Consider the following 17,469-nt stretch of genomic DNA (forward strand, 5'->3'; position numbering starts at 1 on the left):
TAACACCTGTGTTCTGAAGAAAGACGCAGCTACCTTTAAGTCCCTCAGAAAGTTCTGTGACCTGCACAGCTTTACCCAGCTGATAAAGCATTTTACAAGGGTAGGCATTGCTTCTCAATCAATTATAGACCTAGTGTTGACAACGGACCAATCCAGAATTTCCGAGAGTGGAGTGATTGAGTGTAGTTTAAGTGATCACAATATCATTTTCTGCACTCGGAAGATTCACGGACCTGGAGCTTATTGTCACAGGACAATCAGCTGCAGGTCTATGAAACACTACTCAAGTGATCTTCTAACAACAGCTCTTGGAAAAATGGACTGGTCCCATGTCCTAAATTGCACCTCTGTGGAGGAGTCCTGGTCCTGTTTCAAAAAAGCTTTTTTGTGTGTACTTGATAACATCGCACCCACAAAGGTGGTGAGGGTCAAAGCTAGCACAGAACCTTGGATGAAGGGTGACATTTTGAATGCCATCAAACTCAGGAACAAAAGCTACTCTGAGCTCAGGAAAAACAAAAGTGAGCAGCTACTTGAAAAGTGCAGAAATCTACGAAATGTAGTTACTAAATTGATCAGAAATGCCAAAAAGAATTTCTTAAATGAGAACATAGAGGCAAACAAAAGCCACCCACAAAAACTGTGGGAGGCACTAAAACAATTAGGCTGCAACGGAAAAATTCAGACTAAATCTACAAACATTTGCATTATTTCAAGTGGCTCACTCACTACCGACAAGCAATTGGTAGCGGACTGTTTTAACAGTTTCTTCACCACAGTTGCAACCCAGTTGGTAAGCAAACTCCCTCAGCATTCAGGTCTGTACGGCCCCGACCACATTCAAGCTCACTATGAGAAACTAGGGGCTAAAAAATATTCCTTTTTTTTCAAACCTGTATTGACTGAGGATGTGCAAAACAAACTCCTCGCCCTACAGCCAAACAAGGCCACCGGCCTTGACAACATCCCCACCAGATTCCTCAGAGACGCAGCGGTCTCCATTGCTCCCATAGTAGCCCACATTACAAACTTATCCATCAGTCAGTGTCACGTCCCACAAGAATTCAAGTTGGCAAGAGTAATCCCTCTATTTAAAAAAGGAAGCAAACTAGATCCTGGCAACTATAGGCCTGTTTCCATCCTTTGTTCCATCTCAAAGGTTATCGAGCGATCAATCCAAGAACAAATCAACAGCTACCTCAGCGAGCGTAAACTGTTGTTTGAATTCCAATCAGGCTTCAGAACATCCCACTCCACTGACACATGCCTACTATATTTGACCGACTACATCAAACGTGAGGTAGACTCGGGCAAATACTGTGGCATGGTCATGCTGGACCTCCAAAAGGCGTTTGACACTGTAAACCACGCAATTCTACTTGATAAGCTGAGGGCGATTGGTTTTGATTGCACATCACTAAATTGGATGAGATCTTACTTGGAGGGTAGAGAACAAGTGGTTGACATCAACGGAACCATGTCCTCATCCCTCCCGGTGAGCTGCGGGGTTCCTCAAGGCAGCATTCTAGGGCCGTTACTGTTCCTTCTATACATTAACGACATGAATGCTGCCTGTAACTGCAAACTGTTCCTGTTCGCTGATGACTCGGCACTCCTGATCTCGGGTGAGGACAAGTTGCAAGTTGAGGAAGCTCTCAGCTCTGAACTCTCAAAAATCCGTACCTGGCTGACCGATAACAAACTGTCTCTACACCTTGGGAAAACTGAATCCATCCTATTTGGGACCAGACATTCCCTCAGTAAAATGAAGGTAAATGACTTCAAGGTCAAAGTCGATGACACAATCATCACTAGCAAAGAAGAGATTACCTATTTGGGATGTATTCTTGACAAATACCTGACAGGTGAAAGCATGGCAACAAAGGTGGTCAAAGGAGTAAACCAGAGAACCAGATTTATGGGCAGAGTTTCCTCTTTTGTCAACCCTCAGGCCCTCAGGACCCTCTCAGGGGCCCTGATACAGCCCCTTTTTGACTATGCTAGCTCCTCTTGGTACTCCAACACCTCAGTGTCACTGCAGACTAAGCTTCAAACCTCCCAAAACAAACTGATCCGACTACTTCTCGGACTGGGGCCCATGACCCACCTCTCTCCACCTCACTTTGCCAGCCTAGGCTGGCTCAGGGTGGAAGACAGGGTTAAACAACAAAAAATGGGTCTGGTCTTCAAAATTGTAAATGCAGATTTGCCCGATATGCCCCCTATACCCGCATATCTGTATAAATACCTCGAAAAAGTTAGTGACACCCACAGCCACGAAACTAGAGGGAGCGTAAACAACAATCTGGTACCACCCACCCATAAAACAAACATGGGCAAATTCTCCTTCTATAGCACAGCCACTAAGGAATGGAATAGTCTAACCCCATCCCTCAAAAAATGCAGTTCGCTGGGCTCATTCAAAACAGCCCTAAAAACCCATCTTTCTGGATGCCGAAAGAGGAGCTAGTACCAGTTTCCCTGTAGACAGACGACCCCCCCCCCTCCTCTTTTTGTACATATTTTGTATTTCCTCATGCTTTTTTTTTGTATATAATTTTTATTTTTCCATGCTCCCCCCCCCCTTTTTTTGTACATATATTTTTTAAATGCTTTTTTTGTACATAGTGGTATTTTTTATGTATTATCTGTATTTTCATGTTGATTTTTGAACTGTTTGGTTGCTACTATATATGTCTATGAAATTAACTCAAGGACCCCAACGGAAACAAGTCCGCAAGGACTTTTTTGGCCGGACCTTTTAGACAAAAGCATTATAAATGTAACTGTGTTGTTTTACATTCTTTTGCCTAATACAAATTTCAATCAATCAATCAATACAACATAACTTATACAATTGGGGTGGTTGTATTTTTTCTCCCTGCTCTTCTATTGAGACATTTAGATCGTGTCAAAGGTCATGTCTCACCTAGACACAGGATCTGACACGAGTGTTGACCTGATGGTTAAGATTACATTTCTCCCCTGAGCAAGCAAGCAGGCCGGCTCTATTAGCTCAATGGTAAAAAATGTCAGCAGTTGCGCAGGAAACCGGGTTAAAATCCGGGGTAGAAGAGGAAAGTTACATAGTGCTGCTTTAAGTGGTTAATTGTTTTGCCACCCTCAAGGTTTTTTAGTTATTATTCTCCAGAAATGACGTCTCTGCTTCCAGGTGTCCCATCTGCCACTGTTTTTTTTATATGACCTTTGGCAATAGGAAAGAAAATGCATTTTATTCAGTCACCACCAAGTCTACATGACGGGGTTTGCTTCTAGTCAGCAAAAGGCTACAGTTATCAGTCATGCATGAGTTAAGTCCGATTTATACTTGGTCGTACGGCGGCGGCACATACTGAAAACAGCCGATCTACAAGCTCACAATGCGTCGCGGATGCGTTACATTGTGAGCTTATACATCGGTTATTTTCGGCGCACGATGTTGTCCTACGATGAAGTATAAATTTGGGCCTTAAAGGGATGGTAACAGATGTACTCGTATGCCCTTAACCCATTCAAACCGGGAACGCATCTGTGTCATTTTTAGGTTTCTTTGGGCTATTCAAAAATAGCAGATATACAAGCTCATAGCGCGGCACTCGAGCTTGTAGATCTGCCATTTTAGAAAAATCGTGAAAATGTGTGCAAATCTCTGAATATATGTATTTTTTTAAAGCGAACATTTGTAACTCAAATCTTTGCTTCTGGGGGATTCTACTCTCTTAATTCTAACAGTTTTCTGAAAAAAACGTATGTTGCAATAATATCAGTGGTTCTCAAACCCAAAATGATATGTATTTGGCCGTGGACCCCCATCTCAAAATATTTTGTTCCAGGGACCCCCAGACAATGTAACAGAGTTAAAAATGTTTGCTTTAAAATATATATTATTCAAAGAATTGCACACATTTTCAAAAATGTTCAAAAATAGCAGATCTACCAGTTCAAGCCGCGCTATGAGCTTGTATATCTGCTATTTTTGAACAGCCAAAGAAATCTTAAAATGACACAGATGCGTTCCCGGTCTTTAAGGGTTAAAGAAATCATTTTAGTTCATTTACATGGGCTAATGAAGGTAATCAGAGTCCGCCGTCAGCCCTTGGTAGATAATCAGCAAACAGATTTCAGCAACATTTTCAAAGCCTTGCTGTGTTGGGGACACAGTGGGACAGTTTTGGAGGATTCTGGGAGAGATCCAACAGTCCCCCAGAGTTGGCATATTTTACAGGGGGCTTATACTTGATGTCTTTCAACCATGGCAGACGAAGCAATAACCAGCCGCTCCCTTCATTACAGCCCCAAACCGAGCAGCGGAACTGATTGGAGAGGGACTTTTTTGTGTCCGTTTGTGGACACAGTGAAAATCCCTTCATGCTGTGAATGTGTAATTCTCTTGTGTCTTGCCGGATTCTGTCAGCCCCTCGAAACACTACATTTTTCTTTTGTCAAAAACGCTATGAAGCAGATTTAATAATTCACGATTCATAGTAAGAGCAAAACCAGCCACAAAGCAGTCCTAGCAAAGATTCTTACAGTAAGGCTCTAAAAATTTATGAAGAAGAAGAAGAGAAAAAAAAACAACAACTGTGAAATATTTCGCCTCAACAGTAATGAATGTGGAGCTGTCTCTGTGAATAGCAGGCAGAAGCTTAATCCTCTCCTGGACTTTTTCAGTTTCTGAACCACAAACACTATAGGGGGTAAAATCCCAGACCATTATATAAACTGGGTGCTACGTAATGCTAATGCAGAGAGAGACTTGTTAAAACAATACCTCACATGTGCGCTCTGATTTGGGGGTCAATATTAAACTTTTAGTTTTCAGCCCCAACAGTCCTACTATGTTCCTTTTTCATCTTTAAAACATGAACTGCTCTCCCTATTGTTTTACAACAAGAATAGTAATGCAATGTTACGAAAGATACGTCCGGGTCTCTAGTCAGTCAGAGCCCTATCCCAGAATTGATTGCATTTGGAGCTCAAGGTGAGCAAAGGCTCTTGAGTACGAGTATGTGTGCTAGTCTAGAGGCAAGCAATTGTGGTGTCCTGCCATAAGAGTAAGGGGAAGGAAGACTTCGTAGTGCGTCCATTAAAATGTCTTGCCTGGCAGACATTTGTCTGAAATATTACGGATCTCAAAAACTACACTGGGAAATGTAACTTGTGCCAGTGCTGTTAAAACAGACAAGTGCAAATGTGTAGATGAGAAATAGTAGCCTACTCTAATAGGCCCATTTGTGTCACATATTATCGTGACAAAAATCGAAAAGCCATACTAGCGGCACCCAGTGGTCATGCTGCTCCAAATACCAAGTGTTTAATGGCAATCCGCCCATTGGAGATGTCTGGTGTGCAATTGGAAACGGGGTGCTCAAAATCAATAGGGTTCCTTCTGCAATCTGCCTATTAGATTGCTAGATAACTTGTGTGGAACATTGACATTTAGAGGGTGGCGATAGAAGAAAGGTCCTGGGATCACTAAAATCAGTAGGGGTCATCCTCTGGGGAGCGTGAAGCCGGTGCATGGCAAATCCCATAACGAATTCCAGTAGTTTTCGAGATGTCTTGTTTTGGAGTGTGCATGAGACAGACCAACTGACCGACCGCTGTTGCCATCCTTAAAGTCCTGCTGCTAAACACATATCTATTCCTTTTCCTTGGCAGTATTCCTAGTCAGATTACTAAACCCAATTTATACTTCATTGTACGATGGTGTCGCGCGTCAAAAAGACGATCTACTCGGGGCACGGTGGCGCAGTCGGTATTCCACAGCTAGACAGGTTCGATTCCCGCCGGGGACACTGTGGACGCTAGGGGCGTGTCTTCTCCTCCGCGTCATCAGCACCCATACCCAACATGTAGTAATCCTGGTCGCTATATCGCCTCACCCATGACAGCCTGATTGCCTGATGGAGGGGAAAGGAACTGGTTGGAAAAACGTGTTCCTTCCATGCGCTACGTCCTACCGGGGAAGAAAGAATGTTCCTGCCGGGGAGAAAAATTGGCACCGGGTGAAAAAGGGTTAGAAAATCGTGAAAAAAAAAAAAAAAAAAAAGACGATACGTGAGCTCGTATTCATTTATTAATTCATAGATTTTGTGATAGTTATTTTTGGCTTATGCCGTCTCTTCATACAATGGAGCGAAGAATTAAGCATTATAGGCTGATCTGATTCGTAGCCAGTTCATACAACATGGCATTTGGATTTGGGGAATACAAAATGTGGGGAATTTGTGGGAATTGTTTTGGAAATTCTGAGGATTTGGGGGGGGGGGGGGGGGATTTGGGAATCTTTTGGAAACAAAATAGGGACACCTGGTAGAAAGTGGTTAAGAATCACCACACACCTCAGGTAACAGCCTGAAATGTCGTGGGACGGTGAATCTAGATACTTCCAGGTTAACCACTTAAGCTCTGTATAGTTCGCCGTATAGCGATATACAAGCTCACACAATGCATTACAATGTGACGGTGTTGCCTATAATTAATTGCGTGCCCAAATTTGGATGGTAGGTTGAAAGTGGTTAACCTTCCTAATCAAAGAAAACTACAATTTGTCCATTACAGCATTAGCTATTATTCCTTTTCTACAGGATACTTACTTACTTAAAAATAAAGTATAATGTACAAAATGTATACTATATGCATCTATAAAATGGTATCCCCTGAGTTGCATGAGAAGACTACATTAACATCTTTATTTCTATTCTTGGAGCCAGCTGTAATGTCTTTCTTTATCTTGAATATTGTGGGCAGAGAAAAATGGCATGTTCCACAGTCTCCGTTTGAGGAAGGATTCAAATCTCTGGTGTACTTTTTATAGCATCCCCCTTCTCCCTGGGCCCCTACAATACCTACCTGTCATTATCCCCAAAGGCTTGCTTGTCTGAAGTCAGCTTAGCCTGTAAAACACTGGAGTAAGTTCTATACCCTGCCTGTGTGCAATGCATGTAATGCAATCTGGTGTGCGTGTGTGTGTGTGTGTGTGTGTGTGTGTGTGTGTGTGTGTGTGTGTGTGTGTGTGTGTGTGTGTGTGTGTGTGTGTGTGTGTGTGTGTGTGTGTGTGTGTGTGTGTGCGCGTGTGCGTGTGCGTGTGCGTGTGCGTGTGTGTGTGTGTGCGCGCGCAAGCGAGCGAGAGAGAGAGAGCAAATTAACTTAAAGTGGTTACTACATTTTGGGTCAAAAAGGTCACAATAAGGGTTCAAGGTTCAAATAAAGTAGACACAAGTGGCAATAGGTGTCCAAGCAACTGAGCATTGAAGCAGGGGCACTAGCAGCAGCTGTAAGAAACAATGAAACAGTAGCAGCAGAAATATTATGACTTGTTTGAAAACCATATATTTTGATATTCTGTATTGTTGGGTTGTTGCATGTGCAGTTTGTTTGAGTGCTGAGTGTTTAATGGACCACAATGGAAACAAGCCTTTGGCTTTTATGCGTCTCATCCATTTGGCTTTGGCGTTTTTAACACCGTTTTCAAACAGAAATTCTTTGTTGTATACAAACTCCCATCATTTGCAGTTTTCAGGAAAGGGGAAATAAAGAGATAGAAAGAAAACAAGGAAAACAGGTCAGAATGTACAATACTCCTAACATGAAACTGGAGTAAAGTCAAAACATATGGTGCATGATTAAAGAAGAAAATTGCAATGTAATGAGGCAGTTAAAATAGCAGCAGGTAGTTACTGATATATACTTAAGGTGCTTAGTTTAAGAAAAATAGCATAAAATAGCAACAGATATAGAGACAGTCCCTTGTGCGTATATTCTTTTCTCCTTTTTGGACGACCATCTGTTTCTTGGAAAGGTAGCTTTACATTGGTATTTCATGCAAAAGGATTACAAAGTCACACGCATCCAAGCGATACAATTCCAGGTGCTGGACAGAAGAACACGCGAAAAAATTTAACCTGCACCCTGGATCATGCTCCCATGGATAATTTATTATACCGTATTACCTGGTGGTAATATAGTAAATTATCCATGGGAGCATGATCCAATGTGCATACTCTTATATGTTTCTCTTTCATTGGTATTTCGTGTGCACAGGAGACAGAAAGTCTACAGTTGTTCTAGGTGTGACATTGGCATTTGCAATCTGTTGTTGTCTCTTAGAACATGAGGACCAAAGAACTATCAATACCAGTAAAGCAGGCCATCATGAGACTAACAAAATCAGAATAAGTCAATTACAAACCATTAGGTGTGTCGAAATCAATCATTTGGGACATTGCTAAGAAGCAAGAGTGTGCTGGTGAGCTTATCAAATGATAAACCACGGAGAATGTCATTTGAAATGTTGTCTGGTGTGATGGTTTAGAGCAATCGTTTTAGTGTGATGTGGTGGTATGTGGTGAGGTGTTTGGTATGGTGTAACATGGTTTGTTTGTTTGGACTAGACTCCGTGCAGTAGACATCTATGTCACGGTTTGTGCCAGTGGGGCATAAACACAGTGGGAAGATCCCAAATGCAGACACATAGCATAAACACAGTGGGAAGGACCCAAATGCAGAAGCATAGCAAAAACACAGTGGGAAGGACCCAAATACAGACACTTGTTCGCAGAGTAGGTACAATGCAATGGGATTGAATGAATCACATCAAGGGTACAAGCCAGGCTTACAGATAGTGAGGCAGGCATGGGCCAGAACCATAAAAGCAGTCCAACTCAGGTAGAGATATACACACAGGTAGCACTGCAGGCAGAAATCCTAAATCAAGTCACAAGTAATGGCCACACACAGGCAGGCAGTCCAATACAGGCAGACAAATCAAAAAGAGGGAAGAGGCAGAAATGCAAAATCCAACACAGGAAAACGTCCAACGCGCAGGTAAGCAAATAGATGAGACTCGCCAGCTCACAGAACATGAAATGCAGAACCTGAATGGGAACACAGATGACAGAGGCTAGAAAGTCCAGAAAATCCACACATGAAACACCAGGTGACAGGTGTCAAGTTGTGTGATGACTGTACAATCTGTTAATGATTTATGATCAATTGAGTGCTAACAAACTAACTTTCTCAAGTTTGATGGTTGACAATGGCTGTGCCGTTTATCCAATCTGGCTACTTTGAAGTTTGTTTGTGTATCTCAAGTTCCTTATGCTGTCTGATGAATTTGAAAGTGCCTTACGGAAACAGTTTTTCAAAAAACGCAAAATGGTGGCAATTCATTATGTCAGAAATGGGTGGTCCCAGTATACTGAGTTTCGTGTCAGTCGGACCTAAGAGTTATGGCCTTTTAGTGTGATTTTTTTATTATAGCACCACCATGTGATTGCTATGGGTGAATGGCCTTGCCTTAGTAGATGTTGGCCATAGGAAGTGTTAGCCTCGCGTAGCCAGACAGGCAATTGGTTAGACCTACAACCAACTACCAATTACAGTCTCCCATATTTGAATACTGGGCCCTGATTGGTCACCCCAGACTTCGGGAGAAGGAAATGGATTCACAACGGAGCGGTGCCAGACCCAAATCGCCAAGGGCAATTTTCTTTTGTACTGGCAGATTCGTCTGCATGGTCCCAGGCTAAGGAAGTGTGGTATGGCTATAATGCCCATAATACACCACAGAAGGAACCTATAGCTGCCAAATATAGTTGCTCTAGGACTTGTGGTTTCTGAGCTGCACATACAGTACTTTTAGCAGAGAAAAACAGCAAGAAGAAGAATCCTTTCAAATCCATTATAGGGTTCCAGCACCTTCGGTGCTTGGACGCCTACATAATTGCTGTTACAGAAGGAATGGGAAGACATTCTGTAGAACATGAGTTACAATGTTGCTACAAGCAGGGTTTGCTTGTAGACCGTGCGTATAATTGCTAATAGAATTGTGGACATTTGCATGTCCAGCCTAGTTAATTACTAATCAACCCTAACAATGTTTATGATGATGCTAAACATGGTGTCAGTGAAATCTATTTATCTATCTTAAATGTATACTGTAACCCAGTGGTTACAGTGGACTCACTGGGGGCAGGGGTCCTTGAGGGGGTTCCAGGGGGTCCCTATAGCAAAATGAGTTAATATAGCATCAAATCAGTTGTACCACTTTAACCCTATATCGGCCATTTGAAAATAGCCGATCTACAAGCTTACAAAGCTGCACAATGCTGTTGTGAGCTTTTAGATATGCTATTTTAAAAATAAATCATGAAACAATTGTGGAATATATATGTTTTAACACAAATCTTGTATGGGTGGCCCTGGCACAAAAAAATGAATCAGCTGGGGGTTCGTGGCCAAATACATATTAATTTGGGGGTTCTTGTCATGAAAAGGTTTGGGAAGCACTGCAGTAACCTAATCAATCTCACATTGATTTCTTACTGTAGCCTCCTGTGATGCAGCCCACTCTGTGATGCAGAACAGTGGGCTGTGTGGGGGGATGTGGGGCTAAGTGAATTCTGTGTGACTGACAGGGGGCAGAGGAGTGGTTCAGGAAGAAGCCAGCCGAGGATGCTACTGTAGCTCCTCTACAATGTGGTGCAATGATTGGGGTGAAGGAAGACGGCCAGAGAGAGAGCAAACAGTACGGCCCAAACTATTATGGAGGCCAGGACCAATCACACAAGATAAGCAACAACTGGAAACAGTGAGAGGAAAAAGAAGAGTGCGTTGGCTAAAAATCTCACACTGAGTCAACAAAGACTGGAGGGTGTGTGTGTGCGTGCGTGCGTGCGTGCGTGTGTGTATGGGAGGCTTGAAGGTGGAATCAAAAGAAGGTGATTCACATGCAAACTGCAGTGAGACATCAAAGACACTGAGTTTTGTTTATGCTGTGGTCCTAATTAAAAAAACGAAGCATTACCGTGTTCATTGCTCCTCATCCATTATTATGTGCATGATGTACTTCAATCTTTTCAAAGGATTTATTTAAATTATGCATTTATTTATTTGTGTGTGTGTATACGTGCGTGCGTGCGTGGGGGGGGGTGCTCTGTTCTAAAGTGCTAATTCTTTGCTTTGAGGTTTGAGATGGTCTTTGAGATGGTCACTGTGGTCAGGAGTTGGGTCAAGTCTGACACTTCTGTCCAAGAGGGGAAAAGGGGATGCCGACAGGTTGAGGAACACTTTATTTTTTATAAGTTATTCTCTCCAACCTTTACTGTACATCCTCTTGTCTGTCAAAAGCATTGACACCAACAATGACCTGTTATTTTGATGGTGTGGCGCCAAAGTACTGTAGACCAATCACGGTGCAGCTCAGGCTGCCACATGCATATGCAGCGAACCACACAGCTCAGCTGATGCTGCTACACCAATCACAGCTCACCTCGTTTTGATTTATAATTCAGGCATTTCGTTTCCCAAACAATGGGTTGGGATCCATTTTTGGGTCACAGACCCATTTTTATGGGTAAATATCTTTTAGTTTGAAGTGAAATATTTGCAAAGACGTTGTTCTGATTGTTTATTCATCTCACTCCCGGTGTTTAAGGCCCTGTTATACGTAGGGGATTCCTGCCAGTTAGCCAGATGACTGATAATTGATATAGCTAACTACAGCAATTTCAATTAAACAGAGAAACCACTTCATTATTAATGCCTTAGGAGACGTCATTGTCATCCATTTGACAGCTTCAGGTAACATTGCTGTTAAAAGCTGTCTACAATGGCCTCAAGGGAACTCAATCACTCACTCACTCACTCACTCACTCACACCATCAGCTATTTGTAAATAGCTGATTTACAAGCTCACCATATACGCTTTACATTGTGACACGTTGTGAGCTTGTTAACAACCCAAATCTTGTATGGGGGTAGCTGGCACAGAGTCTTTTCAGATGGGGGTCTGCGGCCAAATACATAATATACTTTGGGGATCCTTGCCATGAAACCTTTTGAGAACCACTTATCTGCGGGGGGCGTAGATGGAGGTGTCATGGCGGATCCTCTCCACAGCTCTAGATCTTCTGCTGCATGCAGCAGGGTTGGGAAGCTGCAGTCAGTCCATTCCTTTCTCTGTCTGCCTCTCGTCTGCTCGCCCTCGTCTGTCCCCTGTAGGGTGGTCTTTGACGGGGAGGTATGTAAAGTGATGTGATCATACCCGATAGGTTTGCAGTGTTTTGCTGTTGTGAATAAGGAACCATAGGTATAAATGAAGCCTATTTTTCAGCGATTTCAAATCCGCCATCCTTCTATATCCGGTCCGAAATGCTACTGGAAATGAATGCTATAGGCGGTTACACACCGGCGAATATGCGAATATACGCAAAATTCGGACTCGTTCCGAATAATTAAAAGATGCTTTTTTCGCTCCGCGAAACTGGAGTGGAAGCTTGCATTGACTTTATAAGGTTTTTAAAAAAAACGTATTATTCGCATGAAAAAAATCGCCCCGGTGTGTAAGGACCTTATTGGTTGGGACAAGAAGCTGTTCTTATGACAACAGGAGGTGACCGGTCCGGGCGAGGAAAGATTTAATCAAGAGAATGAACTTTTTTTTGTGTGTTGTTGAATGTCAAGACAGGAGAAAGGAAGTTTGAATAGCGTTGAGGTGAATGACAGACAGGGACAGACTGGTATCCAATGTCTAGTGATTCATCCACCTTTCTAAACGGGCCTAAACAAGTGTCCATCTATTGATTTTCCCCTGAAAAGATTTAATCAGACGCCTGCCAAGATTCTGCGAGGACACAGCTCTCCATTTAACCCCATTTTACACACCTCAGTGAACTAGCACCCTGCTGTGAATACATAATGACAAAGATAGATAGCAGTAAGGATATGAGAACCAAATCTGCTATTAATTTGATTACCACAACTGCAAAAACATGTATATAGATTCAGCTATACATAGAGTTACACAAACTGGTGTATTCTAGTGGTATATAGACTACAACCGCAAAAATATAGATTTTATCACATCAAATATATTGTCGCTGTTGGGTAGAAATCCAAAAAGGTTACTTTTCAGAAAATGAAGAGAAAAAAAAACCTGTAATCCAATACGTATTATGTAGTTATTATTTAGTCACATGCTCTTGTTAGTGCTTTTCTGTGGTTCAATATATATATAAAACTCACAGACATATGTAACCACTTTCACTTTCCTTTTTTTCTTTACAATATACCAAAAAAAGCCTCACAGATAAAACTCACAGACAGATGCACCAAAAACTCGCATCGTGACACGTTGGGATCAGTGTTGATCTCGTCGACTAAAAACGAAAAGCCTCGACGAAAACGTCAGTGAAAAACAAAATAAAAACTAATATAAACTAAGCTACAATGACTAAAACTAAGACTATATAAGAGAGAATATATTGCCAATTTTGTCAACAAATAAAAACTAGACTAAAATGTTAGAGAGGGACTTAGAGTGGAGAAGAGATCCAGTAAAACTAAAAGACAAGTCATTTTATGTTTGGTTGCGCTCGGGTGTTGTGCTCTGAAAATAGCAGATCTACAAGCTCACAACGCGTCGCGCTGCGACACGTTGTGAGCTTGTAGATCGGCTATTTTCAGCATGCAACCAAGTGTAAAATCAGCCATAAAGACGCCATCAAGGCACCGCCAAAATACATTTTAGTCGACTAAATCAACTGTAGATTTAGTCGACTATAATCTTATGATATCTAGTCGACTAAAACTAGACAAAAACTAAAATCTTCAGATGACTAAAATGTGACTAAAACCAAAAGGAATTTCATTCAAAAGACTGTGACTAAAACTAAATAAAAATTTGTTGTCAAAATCAACACTGGTTGGGATCTTGTAGATCGTTATTATCTTTTGGTTCCGCTACTTTTTGCGTGACGCTCTTGTACGACAAAGTAGGGCATTCATTTTCAAATAAATAAAATGTTGAAATTGAAATAGTGGAGATACAAGGTTTCTGCCTGACAGCAATGATAGGCAGAGTTGTCAGAACTGTGGTGTTCTAGAGGTGTAACAGCTCAAGGTTGTTTCTGTTTCTCTTTTTTTCCCTTCAAATCAAATTATGCTGATGATTAGATCGAGTGAACCCTGTTTAAGAGGGTCGCGCTGGGATGTCATTGGCAAAATTACAACTATGTCTGTCAGGGCAGACACATTTTTTTTCACTTTTGTTGACACATTCTCTTATTGAAAGACTTTTAGAATGTGATCAGTCGTCATCTCTTCGGCCTTTTATTACTAATATAGATTTTTCAGTTTATGAAGGTTATTAAATTAAATGGTTTAGGGTGTAATGACTAGAACTGTGGAGCTGTAAATAATCCACATAATTGTAATCAACTGGGGAAAAAAATATGTGAATAACAAAGTGTTTTAATGACCGTGTAATTGTGTCCTCCAGGGCAGAACATTTGTGCAGCGAGAACATCATTCTGAAACACTCTGTATTTTGTAGAATTCCATCTGTGAAAATGTGTGCTTGATCAATGAAATCCTGCTATCTACTTCCCCATTTTATAAACTCAGTCTATGAGTAAATATAGACTATACCTGCCTTCTACTCAGACTCATATGATTTTAGTGACTTAAAGCCATATGCTGGAAAGGCAAGCTCCACGTCTTGACCACAGTTTATTGGTTAAAAGACCTGGAACGCATCTGTGTCACTTTAGATTTCTTTGGCTATTCAAAAATAGCAGATTGTAGATCTGCTATTTTTTGAAAAATCTTGAGATTTTTTTTTTTTTTTTACTGTTAGGATTTAGAAAACATTTTTAAGAATCGCCTCAGGTCTTGGGTTAATATTGCAATCTGAAATGTGTTTATCCGTAGTGAATAAAATACAAATGGGAAAAAGAAAATGTGCAGTGATGACAGACCTCCTCCAAGGTGTCCAAAGTCCGGGGACAATCGTGGCACAAGGGCAGATTTTGACTGGCATGTGGCGTCCTTCCTAAAATGTATTATTTATGGCTCGCTAGTCATGTGAACTTCATACACTGAAGTTTCTGAGTGCTTTGAAATGAACCTGGGCAGATACGCTATTTCTCAGTAGAATTTGCAAGGATTCCTAACTGCTTGTTCCTATGTTGTTTCATTCTCACTATGTTAAATAAAGGCCCTTCCAGATGACCTTTTAACACCTGGTTACATTTGGCTACACTGCCATAATGGACAAAATACAATTTATTGGACTGTAAATATAATTGCAGCAATGCAGTGCATGCATGTGAAGAAAGGCTGAATTGTTTTTTGCTTTGTTCACAGCACAGATGAGTGACTGACATTTGGCTACACTGCCAACAAAAGACTATTTCTATTGCACTGTAGTTAAATAAAAATGTTGTAATGCGATGCATTTTTATGTGACTTTGTCATGGTTCAAAGGTACAGTATAGAACAGTTTCAACACCCTTGGTTTATATAAGGTGTTGCGGTGCCTCTGGCGATACTATAGTTGGATTTGCTGGTTGGGTGAGGGGAATCCATGCCTCTGCTTTCGATCTACGGTTCGAGAGGTATAGGCCAAAAGCATAGGTGAAGTTTCACACCGATCGGTCCAATGGTGCCGGAGATTAGCTGTTTACGGACAGACGAACAGACCGCCCTAAAACAGGAGCAAAAAGTGGCTCACAGGAGCAAAAAGGAGCCCAGTGGCTCACTGGCCCAGCGGCCCACCGGGCATATGCCCGGTATGCCAAATGGCCAGTCCGCCCTTGCCACACACACACACACACACACACACACACACACACACACACACACACACACACACACACACACACACACACACACACACACACACACACACACACACCCCCACACACACACACACACACACACACACACACACACACACACACACACACACACACACACAAATCGAACACTGGACTAGGACTTCATGATGCATGTTGACAAGCTAATCAGTTCTTCCTGGGCCCATGATATCAAACCATTTTTTGTCAGAGCATTGTGGTATTATGTTAATCTCTTCACAAGTTATGTGCATTTTTGTGACAGGCCACAGTCGCTGCCACGGTGCATTTTTTTTGCCAAATTGCGTGAAGTTAATCAGTTCTGCCTTGGCTCAGGAACAACCTTTCCTCCCAAGTCTTATGCAAAATCGTTCATATCTGTTGGAGATAACAGACACACAGATGAACAGACAAACAGATGGAGGTGGAAAAAAAACATTACCTGCCTGGCGAACGTTGTAAACAAACAAATAAATACTGTAGGCCTCGGTTGATAACATGATTCATTGAACACACCTTGAGTCAGTGAACACTGACATATCACAAAAGCCACCTGATGAATACAGGACTATTGGGTGACACCGCCAGCAGGCTGAGTTTAGATGATAACCGCACGCTTTGTCTTGTGGATTGGATGTGGAACACTAGCCCATTGAGACCTGCGACGCATCTGTGTCCTTTTTTGATTTGAGCTAAAAAGCATTATTTTACAATTTGGCTATTCAAAAATAGCAGATATACAAGTAGATTGTAGATCTGCTATTTTTGAAAAATCTAGAAAATGTGTGCAAATTAATGTATTTATATTCTTTTAAAGCAAACATTTGTAACTCAAATCTTTGCTTCTGGGGGTCCCAGGGAACAACATATTTTGAGATGGGGGTCGGCGGCCAAATACATATCATTTTAGGGGTCCTTGACATGAAAAGGTTTGAGAACCACATATGATCTAGAAACATACGTTTTTCAGAAAACTGTTAGGATTTAGAAGACATAAGTAAGAATCGGCCTCAGGTATTAATGGGCTAGGGGAGAAAAAAAGGGGGGGGAAAGTGACAGGTGTGAATAGGTTGCATGTGGAAAATTACGCAAATATATGCTGCACTTTGACTCTGTTAGTTATACATTTTGTTAGTGAGTTTATGTAAATACAGTGTAAAAAAAGATTTCAGTGCAGGCTAGCAACTCACAGAAAGTTTTTTTTTTCTTTTCTTTTTTGGCAACTCTTATCTTTACTCTGTTAAAGTATAGTTACCTTTGTAATACAATATTATTCTTCAAAAATATCTTTTTTATATGTAAAATGTGTTATTGTTTCTAGCATAAATAACCTGGAAATATCATCAGGAAATGTTGAAAATGTTTGAAATAATGTCCTCACCTTAGAAAGGAGCACCCCGTGGAGCACATATCTCCACCAGGCCAGGTGGCCTACCCTGGGCTGTTTATAAGTTGTGGGTTGCAGCAAATCAGGACCTGAGGAAGCTGCAGGGGGAAATAGTGTTCCTACGTTTGTACAAAGTACAATGCAGTTATTTCTCGGAATTGTTTCCATCCATTTCAAGCCCCTACAGTACATTGAATTTAGATGTCACCAGACTTATTGCTAGATGCCTGGAAACCTCCGATACCTCTGGCTATACTGTATGTGGGAATGAGCGCATGCACGCTGCCTTTTTGAGTGACACCCATGAACTATCCTCCAGTGCCACCCTCAGGCAAAAAATATGAGCTTTTTATAGATAATAATCAATTTCCACCATGAATCCAACTAAGTTTGGTGAACCCTTGGCTTTTCCTCCATAGCCACAATTTGGCCAAATATGTC

This window comes from Gymnoscopelus braueri (genome assembly GCF_963280865.1).
Source record: "Gymnoscopelus braueri genome assembly, chromosome: 1".
In the NCBI taxonomy this organism is placed as follows: domain Eukaryota; kingdom Metazoa; phylum Chordata; class Actinopteri; order Myctophiformes; family Myctophidae; genus Gymnoscopelus; species Gymnoscopelus braueri.